The sequence below is a fragment of the Melanerpes formicivorus genome, unplaced genomic scaffold, assembly GCF_026170545.1.
Source record: "Melanerpes formicivorus ecotype bairdi unplaced genomic scaffold, bMelFor1.0.p_v2 SCAF_123, whole genome shotgun sequence".
In the NCBI taxonomy this organism is placed as follows: domain Eukaryota; kingdom Metazoa; phylum Chordata; class Aves; order Piciformes; family Picidae; genus Melanerpes; species Melanerpes formicivorus.
Window position 1 is genome coordinate 1,340,095 of NW_027142475.1, and position 17,164 is coordinate 1,357,258.

The 17,164-nt window shown below is 60.0% G+C and overlaps 1 protein-coding gene across 2 annotated transcripts in view; it reads left to right on the plus strand.

Annotated features, from left to right (window-relative positions):
* Positions 1 to 7,821: 7,821 nt before the first annotated feature.
* Positions 7,822 to 17,164, plus strand: part of DRD2 (dopamine receptor D2) — a 42,751-nt gene continuing 33,408 nt past the window's right edge. For both annotated transcript variants that reach the window (XM_068167754.1, XM_068167755.1), the window contains exon 1: positions 7,822 to 8,396. The gene's annotated coding sequence lies outside the window, so the exon portion shown is untranslated. The remainder of the gene's footprint in view (positions 8,397 to 17,164) is intronic.

Consider the following 17,164-nt stretch of genomic DNA (forward strand, 5'->3'; position numbering starts at 1 on the left):
CCCCCGGAGCCGGGAGGGGAGAGGGAGAGCCCAAACCCCCCGGAGCCGGGAGGGGAGAGGGAGAGCCCAAACCCCCCGGAGCCGGGAGGGGAGAGGGAGAGCCCAAACCCCCCGGAGCCGGGAGGGGAGAGGGAGAGCCCAAACCCCCCGGAGCCGGGAGGGGAGAGGGAGAGCCCAAACCCCCCGGAGCCGGGAGGGGAGAGGGAGAGCCCAAACCCCCCGGAGCCGGGAGGGGAGAGGGAGAGCCCAAACCCCCCGGAGCCGGGAGGGGAGAGGGAGAGCCCAAACCCCCCGGAGCCGGGAGGGGAGAGGGAGAGCCCAAACCCCCCGGAGCCGGGAGGGGAGAGGGAGAGCCCAAACCCCCCGGAGCCGGGAGGGGAGAGGGAGAGCCCAAACCCCCCGGAGCCGGGAGGGGAGAGGGAGAGCCCAAACCCCCCGGAGCCGGGAGGGGAGAGGGAGAGCCCAAACCCCCCGGAGCCGGGAGGGGAGAGGGAGAGCCCAAACCCCCCGGAGCCGGGAGGGGAGAGGGAGAGCCCAAACCCCCCGGAGCCGGGAGGGGAGAGGGAGAGCCCAAACCCCCCGGAGCCGGGAGGGGAGAGGGAGAGCCCAAACCCCCCGGAGCCGGGAGGGGAGAGGGAGAGCCCAAACCCCCCGGAGCCGGGAGGGGAGAGGGAGAGCCCAAACCCCCCGGAGCCGGGAGGGGAGAGGGAGAGCCCAAACCCCCCGGAGCCGGGAGGGGAGAGGGAGAGCCCAAACCCCCCAGACCCGGGAGGGGAGAGGGAGAGCCCAAACCCCCCAGACCCGGGAGGGGAGAGGGAGAGCCCAAACCCCCCAGACCCGGGAGGGGAGAGGGAGAGCCTATTGAAAGGAGCATTTGCCACCTCCATTAGCTGGCAGCCCTAAATGGGCTGGGCTTGTTTACACTGCCGCAGTCTTATTACAGGGTGAGTTTCCCCCCAGCTGTCTGGCTGAGCAGTCATTTAGCCCGAAACTATAGTTAAAACTGTCATGGTTTTAAGCAAATTATATTGCATCAAGTAATTATTTCCCTAACGGCAGAGAGGAGCCAGGTAGCTCCTGAATCTCATTTGTGGGGGGAAAGAAAAACCCACCCCAGGGCTTGCAGAGTGGCCTCCGTGCAAGGGATGGGAGAGGGGAGGGCTCAGCAGGAGCTGGGCAAGCCAGAGAGGCTTCCTTTGCTGGCTGGGGAGGAAGCAGCTCCCTGCTGGCCCGGTCGGCTCCTCACACAGACTGACCCCCGGCTGCACAGCACCAAGGCAAAGATGCTCTCCTTCCCCCCCCCGGGGAGCTCCTGCGCCCTGAGCTCACACCAGCTGGGGGCACAGCAAGCCCAAGAGGCATCCGGGGGGAGAGGGGAGCCAGGAGAGGCTGGCCAGGGGGAGGAAGAGCTTGATGGGGGTTTGGTCTAGCAGCAGTGTGCAGAGTTCTCTGCAGCTGATGTGCCCTGGGTGCAGGGCTAGGAAGAGGATGAGTTAGGCTTGGTCTAGCAGCAGTGTGCAGAGCTCCTGGCTGCTGAGGTGCCCTGGCTGCAGGGTGAAGATGCTGCTGCTTTAGGTTTGGTCCAGCACCAACACGCAGAGCTCTCTCCAAGAGCCCCAGAAGAGCTCTCTCTCTGCTGCTGATGTGCCCTGGCTGCAGCAGGAGCTGGGGGACTCACTGTGGGCTCTGAATACCTCAGCAAATCCAAGGCTTTGCCTCCCAGCCTGTTGGACACAGGCTGTCCCCTGGGGGCATCCATCCCTGGAGCTTTCACCCAGAGGGGGCAATTGCAGCTCCTCAATCAGCCTTTCCCAGAGCTCTCAACCTCCTCAGCTCCAACACTTCCTCAACTGCAATCCCATCTTCCACTCCCAGGGCTGCTCCTGCACACTGGGTACCTGTGTGTGGCTCCCAGCTGTTCTTCCTCCTTCTCTTCCCTATTTCACAGACCAATGAAGAAATGGAACCCAGAAGCCTGCCCAGCTGACCCTGTCCCTCTCCCCAGCCCATTCTTGCTCATCCTCCCCTGTGAGCAGGCAGCACAGGAGGCTCTCTCCTGTGCCCAAACTGTGCCAGAGGAGGCTGGCATGGGGCTGTGGGCACTTGGAGAGCAGAGCTTCTTCAGCCTTCTCCCCCCTAAGGACCCCCTGGTGCTTGAAGGGAGGCAGAGGCACCCTGCAGCCATGCAGCAGGGCACCAGCAGCCATGCAGCAGGGCACCAGCAGCCATGCAGCAGGGCACCAGCAGCCATGCAGCAGTTGCATCACCAAGCAATCACAATTAACCTTAATTACCCTTCCCCCCCCCCCGGGCTGCCAGGCTTGGGGAAAATAAGGAGGTAGGGAAAGAAACCCAACAGAGCCCAAGCAGAGCAAAGGAGAGCAGGCAGCAGAGAGGCTCCTGCAGTCCAGGGGAAGTTCCCCAAGCTGGTTGCCAGCACTCCAGGCTCCCAAGGGCAGAGCAAAAGCACCAAACAAAGAGCTGGCAGAGTCTTTTCTCTCCTTTCAAGCCATCCTGGCTAGCATTCAGAACCTGAGACCTCCATCCACGGGCTCTGGAAGGCTCTCCAGCCAAATGGGGGCCACCACACTGCAGCACTTCTCTGCAGCCCTGCTGTGGAGCAGGAGGTGCAGCCCTGACCAGCTCCATCCACACTGAAAGATCTCACTCCTCAGTCTCCACAGAATGGGCTGGAAGGGACCTTGAAGCTCACCCAGCTCCAACCCCCTGCCATGGGCAACCTCCCACCAGCCCAGGCTGCTCCAGGGCTCATCCAGCCCAGCCTGGAACACCTCCAGGGAGGGCACATCCACAACCTCCCTGGGCAGCCTGTGCCAGTGCCTCCCCACCCTCCCCATCATCAACTTCTTCCCAGCCTCCTCCAGCTTCAATCCCTTCCCTCTCATCCTCCTCAGAAGTCCTTTCCCAGCTCTCTCCCAGGCCCCCAGCAGGCACTGGTTGAGGTTAGTCCAAGTCTGACAAACCACACCTAGACAAACACTTCCAAACCACCACAGCTTTGCCCTTCTCTGTGGGGAGCACCCAGGGAGGTGAGCACCAAGTGAGGGAGGACAACAGCAGTGCCACCAAACCCTGCCCCCCCCCCTGCAGCAGCTCCTGCAGCTCCCCACAAAGAGCACCTCCCCAGAGTTGTCAGCTCTCAGACAGCCCTCCCAGGGGGAGGCAGAGCTCTGTGCTCTGCAGTGCCAGCAGCAGCAGCACCATGCTAATTCCAACCCCTTCCCCCACCCCCCCTCCACTTACAAATCGTTATTGACACTGCTCCAAGCCTGGCTCTGCTCCCTGGAGGGCTGAGCCAGGGTTTTGACACAGCATCTGCATCCAGCCTTTAGCCAGGGCTAAACTGTTGCTCTCCCCAGGCAAGGAGGGGGAAGAGCAGAGGAGCCCCCAGGGGCTGGGATGCAAATGGAGTCCAGCAGCCCAGACTGGCACCGATGCCCAGAGGAAGTGTGGAAAGGGAGACTCACCCTGAAGCAGCCACAGCAAACAGGGAGGAAGGCCTGAAGATGAGGAGCAGGGCCAGCAGGAGCAGCCCCCTCCTCCCCAAACCCCTCCCCTTTATCCTGAGCACGGCAATTATGGGATGGGATTCACCTGGAGCTAACTGGGGGCAGCTGCCTTGGCTGATGCCAAACTGCTAACCACCAGTGCTGGCCTGGGGCTGTCCCAGATGCACAGAGCTACAGCTAAGTCTTCAAGCATGCCCTGAGAGCATTCCCCCAGGCAGGAATCCCCTGGGAACTGAGCAGAGGGCAAAGAAGCAGCAAATGAACAGAAGGGAAGGGGCAGAAGCTGCTCCCCTGGGTTCAAGGCTGTCCCAAGAGATGGGAAGGAGGGAGGGAGGGAGGGGGGTGTCCCAGGTGCCCTGTGCATTGCAGCCAAGGTGTTAGCTTCACTGTCCTCAGGGCAGAGAGAGGAATGGCAGAGGTGCTCCCCAGGCCTGCCCTTGGCCTTGCTCAGCAGCCTCAGCTGAAGGCAGCAGGGTCTGCCTCTGGCTGGGGCAGGCTGCTCAGGGAGGGCACACAGGGCACTTGCAGGCAGGTTCCCCAGACCAAGTGACTCACAGCAGATGTGCCTGCAAGCAGGACAGCCTCTGCTCACCACAACAGGCAGGCTGGGCACAGGAGATGCTGCTCCACAAGGGAACTCCACGCCTGTGGCCACCCAGGAGCTCTGCCCTGGCTCTCAGCTAAGAGGGAAACCTTCTGCTGCCCCACAGGGAATTCCTGGCAGGGGGAGCTCAGAGCTCTCTGCTTCCCAACCCTCTCCCTGCTGGTAGAACCTTCTGGGGAGAAACCATTCTGCATTCATAACTGACTCCTGATTCACAGGGAGAATCCAACCTCCTCCAAGCCCCTCTTTGGGAAGGGCTGAAGGAGATGAGAACTCATTTCCTTCCCAGACAGATATCAATATCCACCTTGGCTGCTGGAGAGATTTCATGCACAAGACTATTGATTTCTCCAGCTTGAGATGAACTCTGCAGTTGCTCCCAGCCTTGTGTGACCAGGCTGGCTCTTGCTTCAGGGGCACTGAGACTGCCACAGGCATGGAGCAGCCCTGAGGGTCACAGCAGCTGGCTGGAACAGGACCTGCTGCGTGGCTGCCTGACCCCACAGGCTCCATGCCCACAGGCCCTGACCAAGGCTCTTTCTATCAACCCTTGGGATCCAATGAGTTCAGCAAGGCCAAGGGCAAGGTCCCACACCTGGGTCAGGGCAATCCAAGCACAGCTCCAGGCTGGGTGAGGAGTGGCTGGAGAACAGTCCTGAGGAGAAGGCCCTGGGGGTGTCAGCTGGTGACAAACTCCCCCAGCAGCCAGCACTGGTCCCTGGCAGCCCAGAGCCAGCTGAGTGCTGAGCTGCAGCCAGAGCAGGGAGAGCAGCAGCACAGGGAGGGGATTCTGCCCTCTGCTCTGCTCAGCCCCCACCTGCAGCACTGCCTCCAGCTCTGAGGCCCCAGCACAAGAAGGACCTGGAGCTGCTGGAGGTCCAGAGGAGGCCACAGAGATGATCAGAGGCTGCAGAACCTCCTCTGTGGGGCCAGGCTGGGAGAGGTGGGGTGATCAGCCTGGAGAAGGCTCTGGGGAGACCTTAGAGCAGTACCTCAAGGGGCTCCAGGAGAGCTGGGGAGGGACTTGTGACAAGGGCTGGGAATGCCAGGATGAGAGGGAATGGATTGGAGCTTGAGGAGGGCAGAATGAGACTGGAGGTTGGGGAGGAAATTCTTTCACATTTCACTCTTGCAGTAGCAGAGTGCAGGAGGCAGCTGAGGCAGGCAGGGTGCAGTGCAGGAGGCAGCTGAGGCAGGCAGGGTGCAGTGCAGGAGGCAGCTCAGCTCAGGCAGGGTGCAGTGCAGGAGGCAGCTGAGGCAGGCAGGGTGCAGTGCAGGAGGCAGCTGAGGCAGGCAGGGTGCAGTGCAGGAGGCAGCTGAGGCAGGCAGAGTGCAGTGCAGGAGGCAGCTGAGGCAGGCAGGGTGCAGTGCAGGAGGCAGCTCAGCTCAGGCAGGGTGCAGTGCAGGAGGCAGCTGAGGCAGGGTGCAGTGCAGGAGGCAGCTGAGGCAGGGTGCAGTGCAGGAGGCAGCTGAGGCAGGGTGCAGTGCAGGAGGCAGCTGAGGCAGGGTGCAGTGCAGGAGGCAGCTGAGGCAGGGTGCAGTGCAGGAGGCAGCTGAGGCAGGGTGCAGTGCAGGAGGCAGCTGAGGCAGGGTGCAGTGCAGGAGGCAGCTCAGCTCAGGCAGGGTGCAGTGCAGGAGGCAGCTGAGGCAGGGTGCAGTGCAGGAGGCAGCTGAGGCAGGGTGCAGTGCAGGAGGCAGCTGAGGCAGGCTGCAGTGCAGGAGGCAGCTGAGGCAGGGTGCAGTGCAGGAGGCAGCTGAGGCAGGCAGGGTGCAGTGCAGGAGGCAGCTCAGCTCAGGCAGGCAGGCCCCAGGAGCGATGTGTTCTACTCCACATCCCCTCTCCAGCACTGCTCACTTGCAGGGAGCTGCTGGTGCCCAACCTCTGCCCCTCAAAGAGCTGCTCACAGAGCTCCCCCAGCCAGCAGCCACAAGCCAGCCATGCACCAAACCCCCAACCAAGCAGAGAGCTTTTGCTTCTTGGAGGAAGGTGAAGTTTGGAGGCTTCAGTTTTGTTTGGGATTGAGCTCCAGGGGTGGTTGCAGCTCAGCTTTTCCTGCTCTTGTGCTTCATTCTCTCCCATGATTCATCTAACTCTCTCCAAAAGGCCAAGGGAAACAAATCCCAGGGGGAACTTCCTCAGGACAGCTGCACAGCCTGCTGAGGACGCAGCCCTCCCCCCCTGGCAGAGCAGCAGAGAGGCAGAGGCAGGAGATGTGATGTGTGGCACCTCTCCTCCATCAGCCCAGCATTGCTTCAGCACAGAGCTTCCTGCTGGACAGCAGAGAAGCTGCTCTCTGTGGCAGGACAAGGGGGAGAAAGAGAGATATAAACATATGTGGTGGCAGCAGCACTGAGCTGTGACCCTTGGAAGCAGGGCAGCACAGCTCCACTGCAAATCAAAGGGCCCAGGCAGATGGCAGAGGCTCACAGCTCCCCCATTAAAGAGCCTCCCCAGTTATTAATTGCTAAATTGCTGTTTGCCTGATGTGGAGTGCAGTTCATTTCCTTATAGATGGCTGCGTGGAAAGCCTGCTCCTGGCACAACTGGCAGCACAGGAAGGGGAGGGAAGGAGAGGATTCTGCCTGGCCTCCAAGAAGCCAAGAGTGCTTCCAAGAGGTGCTGCCCACCCCCTGGAGCAAAACACCTGAAGGGAGCTTGGGGTGAGGTGGGGGCCATGGCCTCTCCTTCTGTCACCTGAGAGCAGGGAGCAGAGCCCAACCCCCAGCCCACTGCAGCCTCCCCTCAGGGATGCAGAGAGCACTGAGGTCTCCCTCAGCCTCTTCTTCTCCAGGCTGAACAGCCCCAGCTCCCTCAGCTGCTCCTCCCCAGCCCTGGTCTCCAGACCCTTCCTCAGCTCTGTTGCCCTTCTCTGGTCCTGCTCCAGCCTCTCCATGTCCTGCTGGGAGTGAGGAGCCCAAACCTGAACACAATCTTCCTTGCTCAGAAATGTTGCCTTCCTCTCCTCTTCCCTCCTCTCTTCTCCCTCTCCTCTCTCCATTCCATTCCATTCCATTCCATTCCATTCCATTCCATTCCATTCCATTCCATTCCATTCCATTCCATTCCATTCCATTCCATTCCACTCCACTCCACTCCACACTGGACAGTCCACATCCTCCCTGCTGCTCTGCCATAGCCCAGCCTGTGGCACACGAAGGGGCAGGGGGGGGACACCCTGCAGCCCGGGGGGCTGCCTGGCATCCCCCGACAGCCAGTGCCATGTGCGGGGCAGGGGGGGGCAGGGGGCGACAAGGGGGGGCAGGGTGTGGCAGTGCGGGGTGTGGCAGGGTGTGGCAGGGCAGGGAAGCAGGGGGAGGGGGCTGCCTTCCAGCGAGGCTCTCCTCGGGCTAGGGGGTCGCTGCCACCTGCCGCCTGCGGGGCTGCTGCGGGAGCACCCCCGGGCACCCCGCGCCCCGCCCCGCCGCCGCTGTCCGCCCGCTCCCGGTGCTGAAGCTCCGGCCGCCGCCGCCGCCGCACACCGCACACCGCACACCGCACCGGGTCCCGCGGCCCCTGGGGCAGCGCAGCCGCCCGGCACCGCCGGCGACCGGGGCGGGAGGGGTGGGGGGGAACGGGGGAGGAAAGTTTGCCCCCACCCCGAGGCAGGAGGCAGCGAACAGGTTGTTGGCATCTCGCCGTGGGAGGAAGGGGAAGGCTCTGAGCGGCAGGCAGCCGGAGCCGGGCTCCGGGAGCCGGAGCTGGAGCGATGCGCTGAGAGCCGCGGACAGCGAATTCCTGCAGCAGAGCTTCGCTCCCGGATCGCCTCTTCCCGGGAACATTTGCTCCCGGATCGCCTCTTCCCGGGAAGATTTTGTCCCACATCACCTCTCCCCGGGAAGATTTGCTTCCGAATCACCTCTAGCCGGGAAGCTTCGCTCCCAAATCGCCTCTAGCCGGGAAGATTTGCTTCCAAATCGCCTCTAGCCGGGAAGATTTGCTTCCAAATCGCCTCTAGCCGGGAAGATTCGCTCCCAAATCTCCTCTTCCCTGGAAGCTGACTTGCTCCTGAAGTTCTGTCTCAGCCTGGACTGCAGCACAGCAAGTTCCGCCTGCACCAGTCCCAGTTTGCAGGGCTCGGGCAGGTGATTTTCTTCCTCTTTGTTGTTTTTTTTGCTCCTGTCTGAACACCAAAGACCAGGAAGCCTGCCTGGAAAGCCTGGGAGAGCTTGGAGGAAGCCGTGGTGGAGAGTTGTGGTCTTTTGGATATACCTGGAGACAAAGCCTTGCCACCTCTTGCTCCAGACACTCATATGGCTTGAAGGTAAGAGGCAACTGCTTGATGCTTCCAGAAACACAAAGCCTCGAGGAGGGCACAGAGATAAAGCAGCTGCTGGAATCAGCACTGCCCAGCAGTGGAAATAAGGGCAGTGGAGAGAGAAAATCTCTGTCATTGTCCCCCAAACGAGCCTCTAAGTGTCCTCTGCCGAAACAGAGTGACTCACAGAGTCCTCGGGGCTGGAAGGGACCTCAAGGCTCAGCCTGCTCCAACCCCCCTGCCACGGGCAGGGACACCTCACACTCCAGCAGGTTGCTCACAGCTCACAGCCAGCCTGGCCTTCAACACCTCCAGGCAGGAGGCTTCCACCACCTCCCTGGGCAGCCTGTGCCAGGCTCTCACCACCCTCCTGGTGAGAGGTTGGACTGAGGGGATGAGAGCTCTCAGGCTGGAGGGGATGAAGCTTGTCTTAACTTGTTTTGTTTTCTTCCACAACTCTCCCTGCAAGCCAGCAGAGAGTTGGTTTCTAAATGCCAGAGAGGCATTTGGAGTTGCTAAGAAGCTAAGTTTGCTGCCTCACACAGACACAAAGGAGGCAGAGTGACAGGGAAAGCTGGAGGAGGAGGAGGAGGATGTGTAGAAGAGGATGTAATGTGGGTACAATCTTTTCCCCCCAGGGAGCTGAAGATTCTTCACTCAGACTCTTTGAGGGCAAACACTTCTCTCTTCTCTCTCACAACACTCATTCCTGGCACACACAGCACAGCCTGCATCCCTTGAAACCACCTTCCCCCTGCTGCTGTTGATGCTGAGCAGCCCCAGGGGAAGGAGCAGGGATTCCCTGGGAGGAAATCTGCCCCCTACTCCCCTCTGAGCCTTGCAAGCAGATCTGGTGCAAGGTTTGCAGGCACCTCTGTGGCATGACAGAAGTCTGAGCTGCCGAGGGAGGCTGAGGGGAGAGCTCAGTGCTCTCCACAGCTCCCCTGAAAGGAGGCTGCAGTGGGGTGGGGGTTGGAGGTCTTATCCCAGTAACAGGTGATAGGATGAGAGGAAGTGGCCTGAATTGAGCCAGGGGAGGGTTGGGTTGGGGAGGAGGCAAAGTTCCTTTGCTGCCAGAGTGGTCAGGGACTGGCAGAGGCTGCCCAGGGGGGTGGTGGAGTCCCCATCCCTGGGGGGGGTTCCAGAACCCTGTGGCCATGGCACCTGGGGCCATGGTTTGGTGGCTATGGGTTGCTGCTTGGACTGGATGCTCTTAGGGATCTTTTCCAGCCAAACACTTCTGTGATTCCTAACATTTCCCCACTGCCCCCCCAGTTAAATTTCACCCCAGAAGCTGTGAGACCTGGGGGGTACAGGGCAGGGAGGCAGAGGCAGGGCTTGCTCTGGGTCCTGTGCAGCCCTGAAGCATTCCAGCTCCAACTTGTTGGCTGTGGGTGGCTTCTCCACACACAACACATCCTCACATCTCCATTCTCAAGTCTCCCTCGGCATGACTTTCCCACATGCAAAGCATGGAGCTGCAGAGCTAGCAGCATGAGGAGCATGAATCACTGCTCCCCAGGCAGAGTGCAAAGCCAAAGCAGGGAGAAGGAGCTGCTGATGCTCTGAGCACCCAGCCCGAGGGTGGTGGCAGAAGTGGTCAGAGGGGGAGCAGGTGTAGAGCTGCCTGGGTTACACCTCTGAAGTGCTCACTGCTGCCTCTGGCTGCTCCTCTTTGCCCCCACCACGGTGGTCCTGAATGCCCAAGCCCTGTGCTGGTGGGGGGTTGATTGCTTTCCAAGTGGCACCAGTCTAGAGGAAACCAATCCCTAACCCCTCCAGAGCAGCCTCAGGAGCTCTGTGCCTCCAATCATAGAATCAATAAGGTTGGAAAAGACCTCAGAGCTCATCAAGTCCAACCTCTCACCCAGCACCTCCTGACTAAACCATGGCTCCAAGTGCCAGCTCAAGCTGCTGTCATCTTTCCCCCCCCCTCCCCATGTAGCTTCTTTCCCACACTACAGAATTTCCATCACTTTAGGACCTTCATTCTTCCCCTCCTGCCCTCCTAAACTTCCTCCAAGTGCTGCCTGTTGGGTTCTGCACCATGGGATTGGCTTTTGCTTGCACAGGCACCCTGTGGCAGGACAGGTAGAGATGAGGGAGGGAGGGAGGAAGAGAAGGACAGGCTTCAAACCTGAGCATTGGGAGGGGGAAGGTGAGGAGGAATAACTCAGCAGAGGGACAAGGATGGGGGTTGGGGCCTGCCTTCCCCAGGGCTGCTGCTGAGGACAGTGTGCCTTGCCCTGTGTGGCAAGGAGTGGATTGCCTTACACCACGTGCCACAGGGAGCAAGAGTGACCTCGGGACCCTCAGGGGGCACCTTGCCCAATCCCTGTGCAGGACCCCTCCAGCTAGAGCAGGCTGAAGCCTGGAGCACTGCAGCGTTCCCAAAGCTGAAGTGCACATCTCATAGACTGATGGAATGGGTTGGGTTGGAAGGGACCTTCGAGATCATCCACTCCCAATCCCCCTGCCGTGGGCAGGGACACCTCCCACTAGAGCAGGTTGCTCAAGGCCTCATCCAGCCTGGCCTCCAGGGCAGGGGGCATCCACAACCTCCCTGGGCAACCTGTGCCAGTGGCTCCCCACCCTCACTGTAGACTTCAGAGGGAAGCTGCAGCCCTGCACAAGCCAGGTGAGGTTGGGTTAGTGGCATAGGTGCTGGTGTGGCTAACATGGATCAGCCCAGAACCAAACAGCTTCCTCTTTCTCCTTTCCATTCCCTAGAGTCACAGAACTGTCAGGGCTGGAAGGGTCCTCAGGGCTCAGCCAGCTCCAGGCCCCTGCCCTGGGCAGGGAGCCTCACACCCGAGCAGGCTGCTCACAGCCTCCTTTCGCCCTGCATCGCTTCCACACCCTGCAGGAGAGGCCAGGCCGGGATCTGAGCCGGAGGAGTGGCCACCACAGCATCCCTCACAGCCAGCCCAGCCCCAGGAAGCCCCCTGGGGCTCGGGGGTCCCAGGCAGGCAGCTCTGCAGGGCCCAAGGTGCTGCCTGCCTGCGCGCTCCCCTGGCAGCTTGCCATGCGCTCGCTCCGCACCACAGAGAGCCTGCCTGAAGTGTGAGACACCTGCCTGGCACAAAGGCTCAGCCTGCCCTGTAATGGCACTTCACTGCTGCTCCTGGTGCTCCCCCAGGCTGGCAGGCACAGGCTTGTTGCTACCTTAGCACAGGCTGCCGGCAGTGGTCCCTGGGAAACACTTCAGCTCCAGGGGCTCTGGGAGATGCTCAGATGCTGAACTCCAGCAGTTTGAAACACTGTGCTGAATGCAGCTGGGAGGAGAACAGCAGCTCCGGGGCAGCGAGGCTGAAGGGGGGCCCAGAGATGGCATCAGGTGGGAAGGGACCCTCCAGGGGCACCCTGCAGACAGCAGGGAGAGCTCCAGCCAGAGCAGGCTGCACAGGGACACAGCCAGGCTGAGCCTGAAGGGCTCCAGGGATGGAGCCTCAGCCACAACTCTGCTCCAGTCTCTCCCCAGCCTCCCTGTGCAGAACTTCCTCCTGGTGCCCAACCTAGACCTCCCCTGCTCCAGTCTCAAACCACTGTCCCTCATCCTGTCACCCCAAGCCTTTTTCAGCAGCCTCTCCCCAGCCTTCAGAGACTGAAATGCAGCTCTAAGGTCTCCCCACAGCCTTCTCTTCCCCTGTGACTCAGAAGGGCCTGGCACTTACAGCAGGGCTTCCTCTGTGCACCTTCTGCATTAAACCAGCAAATCCCCAACCTCTCAGCCTCTCTTCACAGTCACTTTGGAATCCCAATTGGAGCTTAGGCAGCTTCCACCTCAGTGCATCCCAAAATGCCACTGGGAGCTGCTCTTTGCACAGCACAGCTGGCTGGCAGCAAGTGGGATGGATGCCTCTGTGTCCATCCCTGGATCACCAAACACCATCATCCCCAAGGGGCTTCTGGTGTCCCCAATCCCCCTTGCTGCCCAAGTGGGTCAGTTTAATCCTCTGGGTCCTCACTCCATAACGTGCAGGGTGCCCTGTGAGCCTCAGGACCTCCAGGTACCTACTGCCTGAGCACCCCCAGGTACCTACTGCCTGAGCACCCCCAAGTACCAACTGCCTGAGCACCCCCAGGTACCTACTGCCTGAGCACCCCCAGGTACCAACTGCCTGAGCACCCCCAGGTACCTACTGCCTGAGCACCCCCAGGTACCAACTGCCTGAGCACCTCCAGGTACCTACTGTAGCCTGAGCACCCCCAGGTACCTACTGCCTGAGCACCCCCAGGTACCTACTGCCTGAGCACCCCCAGGTACCAACTGCCTGAGCACCCCCAGGTACCTACTGTAGCCTGAGCACCCCCAGGTACCAACTGCCTGAGCACCCCCAGGTACCTACTGTAGCCTGAGCACCCCCAGGTACCAACTGCCTGAGCACCCCCAGGTACCTACTGTAGCCTGAGCACCCCCAGGTACCTACTGCCTGAGCACCCCCAGGTACCTACTGTAGCCTGAGCACCCCCAGGTACCTACTGCCTGAGCACCTCCAGGTACCAACTGCCTGAGCACCCCCAGGTACCAACTGCCTGAGCACCCCCAGGTACCAACTGCCTGAGCACCCCCAGGTACCAACTGCCTGAGCACCTCCAGGTACCTACTGCCTGAGCACCTCCAGGTACCTACTGCCTGAGGTTCTTCTCCTCCTTGGCACCCATGGAATGCTCTGAAGCTGCAGGGGAGTCTTGGATGGGAACAGAACTGAGGCCCAGTGGCACTGGGTGTCCTTTCCAGGGTGTGACAGGAGCCATGGGAGCAACTCCTAAGCCCTCTGCTCTGTTCCCTTGCTTGCCTTGCACAGCCCTGTGCTGGACACCTTCCTTTTGCTCACCACCTAAGCAATGCAACAAAGGTTAGACAGGAATCCTCTAAAGCAGCAGATGAAAGTGCATCCTTATCTCCAAAGCCTGCACTATCTGCAGCTCCTCTGATAGAAATGAGATGGATTTGGCTCAGGATCCTTCCCAGCACTGCCACCATAACTCCTTTCCAATTTCACCCTCTGTGCACAAAGTTCTTCTGAACGCTGTGGAGCTCTGGCAGTGACTCCTCTCCCCCTCACACGCACACAGCTGGTGTTTTCCATGCCAGGAGACAGATGCAGGACAGGAAGCATGTTCAGATAAGCTGCAACTAGAGAATGAGTTGGGTTGGAAGGGAGCTCAAGGCTCAGCCACTTCCAACCCCCTGCCATGGGCAGGGACACCTCACACCACAGCAGGTTGCTCACAGCCACCTCCAGCCTGGCTGCAAACACCTCCAGGCAGGAGGCTTCCACCACCTCCCTGGGCAGCCTGTGCCAGGCTCTCACCACCCTCACTGGCAAGGATTTCTTCCTCATCTCCAGTCTCAATCTGCTCTCCCCAAGCTTCAATCCATTGTCCCAGGCAAAGGCCTTTGGATGCCACTGGGCTGGCTGAGCTCTGCCTTGTCAGGGTCACTTCTGTAAGGCTGCAGAAGAAAACAGAGTAGGTGAGATGGTAAAATGTATTAAGGCTGAAAGAGTTGGGGCTGTGCAGCCTGGGGGGGAGAAGGCTGCAGGGAGAGCTCAGAGCTGCAGCTCAGGGTCTGCAGGGAGCTGCAGGCAGGCTGGGGAGGGACTGCTCAGCAGGGCTGGGGGTGGCAGGAGCAGGAGCAAGGCTTTGAGGCTGGAGCAGGGCAGAGTTAGGTTGGGCAGCAGGAGGAAGCTCTGCACAGGGAGGCTGGGGAGACACTGGCACAGGCTGCCCAGGGAGGTGGCTGAGGCTCCATCCCTGGAGCCCTTCAGGCTCAGCCTGGCTGTGTCCCTGTGCAGCCTGCTCTGGCTGGATCTGGCCCTGCTGTGGGCAGGGGGTTTGGACAGGATGCCCTTGGAGGCTCCCTCCCAGCCCAGTGCCATCTGTAAGATTTGCCACACAGGGAAGAAAGCTTTTTTTTTTGAGCTCTTAACTTCCCTGCAGGTTCCAACCTGAAGCTGGAAGCCTTTGCTGTGGCTAACTGCTGCTGAGCAGTTCTGTGCCAGGGTGCTGCCAACCAGATCCCCTGGGGAAGGGGGAGGCAGTTGTTTAAGTCCTGTCAAATGCATCATTCCCTCTTGCTGTTACAAAACCAACCTATATTCAATCTGAAATGATTGCTAATAAGTATTAACTCCTCTCCCAATTGTTCTGCTTCAATCATGTTTTCTCTTGCTGTCCTTCACCTGGATATTTTTAGCCCTTTAGAATTTCATTATTTCATTTCTCTTTCTTCCTCCCCCCCCCCTCCTCTCTTCTTCTCTTTAAGCTGTGACTATGAGTTCAGTTGCTTCTTCTCTGTACATCCCCTCCCAATCATCCTGGTGGGTATTTCTCTCTCTCTCTCTCTCTCTCCCCACCCTGGCAGGGGTTTATTTCTGGTTTACTCTTCCCTGTTGCTTTCCATGTGGTGATGTGGGAGGCTGCAGATTCTCTCTCAAAGCAGAGAGCCATGATTAGTCCATTCAGAAAGTGTAAATGCAGCCTGATGTGGTTATGTGGCACTGGAGGAGAGGAGATAGACTGGAAGGAGCAATCAAAGCAGGCAGTGAGAGGAGGCAGCGCTCAGCCCCCGTGGGTAGGCTCCTGGATGGTCACCAGTGACGTCCACGCTTCAGCTTCCTCCTGGAGCCACACACAGACACACAGCAGCCTGCATGCAGCTGGCTGGGGAGAGCTGAGCAGAGAGCAATGCAGCCCTGCTGGAGGAGCTGAAATCCAGCCTCACTGTGCAGCCTCTGCAGAGAGCCTTCACACATTGAGTCTGCAGCCCCTAGGACAAGAGAGATCTGGAGGGGCTGGAAGGTGTCCAGAGCAGGGCCAGGAGGAGGAGCAGAGGGCTGGAGCTGCTCTGCTGTGAGCACAGACTGAAGGAGTTGGGGTTGTGCAGGCTGGAGAAGAGAAGGCTCCCAGGTGACCTCATTGTGGCCTTCCAGGATCTGCAGGGGGCTCCAGGAAGGCTGGGGAGGGACTGCTCAGGATCTCAGGCAGTGATAGGACTAGGGGGAATGGAATGAAGCTGGAGGTGGGGAGATTCAGGCTGGAGGGGAGGAGGAGGTTCTTCACCATGAGAGTGGTGAAGCCCTGGAATGGGTTGTGCAGGGAGGTGGTTGGGGCCCTGTCCCTGGAGGTGTTTAAGCCCAGGCTGGATGAGGCTCTGTCCAGCCTGATCTGGTGTGGGGTGTCCCTGCCCATGGCAGCGGGGTTGGGGCTGGCTGATCCTTGGGGTCCCTTCCACCCCTGACTGATACTGTGATACTATACTATGATAATGGGTTGGCTTGGAAGGGACCTTCAAGATCACCCAGTGCCAACCCCCCTGCCATGGGCAGGGACACCTCCTACCAGCCCAGGGGTTGAACTCGAGGGAGGGCTCTGCCTGCAGAGCCTGGGGAGAAGAGGAGCAGATGGACTGAGCAGGAGGGGAGCTGCTGGTGCCTCCTGAATGCAGCTTCTCATTGCCCTTCCCTCTGTCTGGGCAAACCCCAGAGGATCACTGAGTTGTGAGGGCTGGAAGGGACCTCAGAGATCACAGAATCAGAATTGTCAGGGCTGGAAGGGAGCTCAAGGCTCAGCCAGTCCCAACCCCCTGCCATGGGCAGCCTCACACCAGCCCAGGCTGCTCAAACCCTCATCCAGCCTGGCCTTGAACACCTCCAGGGATGAGGCTTCCACCACCTCCCTGGGCAGCTTGTGCCAGAGTCTCCCCACCCTCACTGGCAAGAATTTCCTCTCCATCTCCAGCCTCACTCTGCCCTCCTCCAGCTCCAACCCATTCCCTCTCATCCTGTCAGTCCCAACCCTCGTCAAAAGTCCCTTCCCAGCTCTCCTGTAGCCCCCTTCAGGTACTGGGAGGCTGCTCCAAGGTCTCCCTGGAGCCTTCTCTTCTCCAGGCTGCTACCCTTCTGATTGCTATCTCCCCTCCTGTCCCTGCTCCATTATTTATCCCCATTTCCAGGCTCTCCAGCCTCAGCTGTCTCGGTTTGAGACGTCCCAGGAGCTGCAAACACACTTACTCCTTGATAACCACCTCGATTTGATTTTGCTGACTGCCTCAGGTCGCCAACTGCTCGGAGGCTGGGGCTGGATCAGCGACATCAGCAGCGCCGGGGCCGTGCTGTGCAATCTGCAGCTGGGGGAGGGGGGGAGGGAAGGTGAACTCCCCACCAGCAGCTCAGGGCTTTGAGTCATGCTGCCCTGATCGCTGCAGCTCGAGAGAGGCTCTCCCCCCAGCTCCCTCTCTCCCCCCTGCCACCTCACACCCTGCAAACGACCTGAGCTGAGCTGAGCCCCCTCCCCGGACACCGCTCCCAGGGCTCAGGCGAGGTGGAGCTGTGGCTGATTGGGAGCAGCACTCTGCTGCTCTCCAGTTGCCTCTCTGCCTGCATGCTCTGAGCTTTCAGCTGGGCCTGGCAGAGGGGAGAGAGGCAATTCCAGGAGCACTGAAGGCAGACTTCCTTTACCTCTCATCTGGTTTCTCTGGTGACCACTCCAGGCCAGAGCACCTCCGAGGCACAGCACTGGGACTCTCCTCCTCTCCCACAGCAGAGGGCTGGTGGTGCCCCCCCCCCCAGGCAGCCTGCTCTGGGGCACTTCCACACACGTTTGGGAGGCAAACTTCAGTCACCTGTGGTGGAAAAGCTACAATTAGAAAGATCCTGCTCACTAAAAGCAAAAGATGTAATAAAGCATTAAATATAGAAAGAGCCTCCCAGGGATAGAATCAAGCAGCAAGAACCACCCTGGGCCCAGGGCATGAATCATTTACCATC